The sequence below is a fragment of the Oratosquilla oratoria genome, chromosome 16, assembly GCF_046742065.1.
Source record: "Oratosquilla oratoria isolate Oo_2021 chromosome 16, ASM4674206v1, whole genome shotgun sequence".
NCBI lineage: Eukaryota > Metazoa > Arthropoda > Malacostraca > Stomatopoda > Squillidae > Oratosquilla > Oratosquilla oratoria.
Genome location: NC_134792.1, coordinates 53,236,918 through 53,240,866, shown reverse-complemented (window position 1 = coordinate 53,240,866; position 3,949 = coordinate 53,236,918).

The following is a 3,949-nucleotide window of genomic DNA, read 5'->3' as shown; positions in this document are numbered from 1 at the left end:
TTCGTGACATGTCGCTTTTTCTTCTGATTGACTGGTTTTTAGTCGTGATGTCATGTCGCCTCTTCTTCTGATTGGCTGGTCTACAGTCGTGATGTCATGTCGCCTCTTCTTCTGATTGGCTGGTCTTTAGTCGTGAAGTTGTGTCTTTTCTTCTGATTGGCTGGTCTTCAGACGTGATGTCACGTCGCCCCTTCTTCTGATTGGCTGGTTTTTAGTCGTGAAGTTATGTCTTTTCTTCAAATTGGCTGGTCTTCAGCAGTCGTGATGTCATGTCGCCTCTTCAGATTGGCTAGTCCTCAGTCGTGACGTTAAGTCCCTTCTTCTGATTGGCTGGTCTTTATTTGTGACGCCATGCAACATTTTCAAATTTCGATTATTTCTACAAACTATTATTGCTCCTCGACCCCTGCCGCCTGGCGATTTTATTCACCTAAGGGATCCTCTAAACCAGGTGTTCCCAAAGTGGTCGATAAATAGGCAAGGGGTCGAGAGGGGGTTAGTAGATTGCTAGGGGTTCGATATCGACCCCTAAAGGGTCGATGAAACCATCCAAGGGGTTGAAAGGGGGTCAGTAGATTGCTAGGGGGTCTTTAAAATTAAATGGTCTTTAAAATTAAGTGGTTATCATAAAATGATCCTGTTCTCTTCCTGTACTGAAAGAGTGAGAATAATCAACCAACCAATATCTAAACTTAAAGAAAAACCATGTCAATTCACAGTCGAAAATCCTCCCCATTCTGTGTATGTAGGAAGAATCTAACATACACACAACCACATCGTGAATGAGCATCAAGATGACGAGCTTGTGTAATATCATTGGCTTGAATATTATTTATAGTAATATAATAAAGAATATATAATATAAATATTTATCTTAAAACATGTTTATGTATATGTGAAAGTGTCTGTATCATTATTGAAGCGCCGTCGCCTTGATGAATGTTGTCATTTAGCCCTTTTATAAAGGATCAAAATGATGGTAACACTATTGATAACTAGAATTATGATAATAATAACAATGAAAAATAAAATAAATAATAACAATAATGATTATAACAAATAAATAATAACAATAATAATAAAAATAATAATAATAATAATAACAGAATAATGATAAATAATAATAATAATAATAATAATAATAATGATAATAATAATAATAATAATAATAATAATAATAATAATAATAATAATAATAATGATAATAATAATAATAATAATAATAATAATAATAATAATGATAATAATAATGATAATAATAATAATAATAATAATAATAATAATAATAATAATAATAATAATAATAATAATAATAATAATAATAATAATAATAATAATAATAATAATAATAATAATAATACATACATACATATACCAAGGCTTTTTCCCCCTTACAAGGGAGGTAGCCAAAAAGGGAAAGGCATAAAATCATTCCCACCCATTCCATCCCTGAATACACTCCACACCCCTCCACCCTCCCTCTTATCTTAGCACCTCCTGGATGACGGGTCATCCCTGCATCCTGTCCACTGCCCTGGGTCAGAAGCAGTGTCGCAAGACACAGCACATCCACAGCAAGGCCGCTTCATTAAATCGGCGACCCCCCCTCTCCGTCCCCCCATGCATAAAAGGAGAAGACGGTGAGAAATCCCTTCGGGCTGCGTCAAATTTTGCTCACACATACTACCTCACCCCCATCCCCCCGCCCATTCCACCTCATGCATCACAACATCATCCATATACAACCATTCTCCATTCATCCCTGTCTTCTGTCCTCTCCCGTCCTTCTTCAACAGACATTCCTTCTTCCCCAAAGTCCCCTTCACCCCATCCATCCACCTCATCCTAGGACGTCCCCTCATGTTCACACCTTCTACATCTGCCTTCCATACCTCTTTTACTAGTCTTTCTTCACTCATTCTTTCCATGTGTCCAAAACATCCTAATATTCTTTCATCAACCCTATCTCCCAGCTCCCTTTCCACCCCTGTTCTCCTCCTCACCTCCTCATTTCTCACTCTATCCAGCCTAGTAACCCCCGTCATACTTCTCAGACATTTCATCTCAAACGCATTCAAACTCCTCCTCTCTTCTTCTCTTATATTCCATTTTTTGCCTCATACAGTGCTGTCGACACAATCACTCCTTCATACAATCTCGTCTTAGCATACATTCCCAAATGTCTATTTCTCATTACACTTTTTAATCACCCAAGGCATTTACTCGCTTCTCTCAATCTACATTCTACCTCCACCTTCACTCCACCTTTTCCTGCTACATTTGCACCCAAGTATCTAAAACTATCCACTTCCTCCAGTCGCTCTCCCCTAATGCTCACTTCCAGTCTACTGCCACTTTCACCCCTTGTACATCTCATCACCTTACTTTTACCCACATTTATCTTCAGCTTTCTTCTATCACACACTCTCCCAAACTCTGCCACCAACTTCCTCAATCCCTCCTCCGATCCTGCCACAAGCGCAGTGTCGTCCGCAAACAAAAGCTGGCTCACCTCCCACTTTTCTCCATTTTCTTTAACCATCTCCAATCCCTGACCCACTACCCTTGCATTTACCTCTCGCACTACCCCATCCATGTATAAGTTGAACAGCCAGGGCGACATGACGCATCCCTGATGAAGTCCCACCTTTACCTCGAACCACTCACTCTCTCTATTTCCAATCCTGACACAAGCTCTTCTACCCTCATAAAAACTCTTGACAGCTCCTAGAAGCTTTCCTCCTATCCCGAATAATAATAATAATAAATAATAATAATAATAATAATAATAATGATAATAATAATAATAATAATAATGATAATATAATAATAATAATAATAATAATAATAATAATAATAATAATAATAATAATAATAATAATAATAATAATGATGATAATTAATAATGGTAATAACAATAATAATTAATAATAATAATAATAATAATAATAATAACAATAATAATAATAATAATAATGATAATTAATAATAGTAATAACAATAATAATTAATAATAATAAATAGTAATAATGATAATAATAATAATAATAATAATAATAATAATAATAATAATAATAATAATAATAATAATAAATAATAATAATAATAATAATAATAATAATAATAATAATAATAATAATAATAGTATAATAGTAATAATAGTAATAATAATAATAGTAATAATGATAATAATAATAATAATAATAATAATAATAATATTACTAGCATTAATAACAATAACAGCACCAATAAGAATAACAAGCTAACATAATTCGTGAAATAACAGTTTGGGGGTCTATAGAAAATCTTAAACTTTACTAGGGGGTCGATGGGCTGAAAAGTTTGAGAACCCCTGCTCTAAACGGTCACTTTCCTAGCGGATGAAAAGAATCAACCGTCGTTACCCATAATAAGAACAAATTCCAATACGGGAGGAGGAACAGGTTTTTATCCCAATGAGTTTGAAACTTTTTGTGCAACAATGTATTATTATCCTTCACGTCAGTTGTCTGAATGACATTCCCCCTTCCCCTTCCCCTTCCCCTCCCCTCCTTCTTCCCCATTTGCCCCTTCCCACTTACTCCTCCTTTCCCCCCTCCCCCTCCCTTTTACCCCTTCTCCCTTCCCCCAATTCCCGCCTCCTCTTTTCCCCTCTTCCCTCTCCCTCCTTCTCCTTTCCCCTTTCCTCTTCTCTTTCCCTTTCCCCCTCCCCTTACCCTTCCCCCTTTCCCTTCCCTTTCCCCTTCCCTTCAATTATCCTTCCCCCTTCCCTTTCCCTCTTCCCCTCCCCCCCTTCCCCCCTTTTCCCTTCCCCTTTCCCCCTTCCCCTGCCCCCCTTCCCCCCTTTTCCCTTCCTTCCCCCTTCCCTTCCCTCTTTCTCCTTTCCCCCTCCCCTTTCCCTCTCCCCCCTCCATTTCCCCCTTTCCTCCTCTTTCCTCTCCCCTTCCCA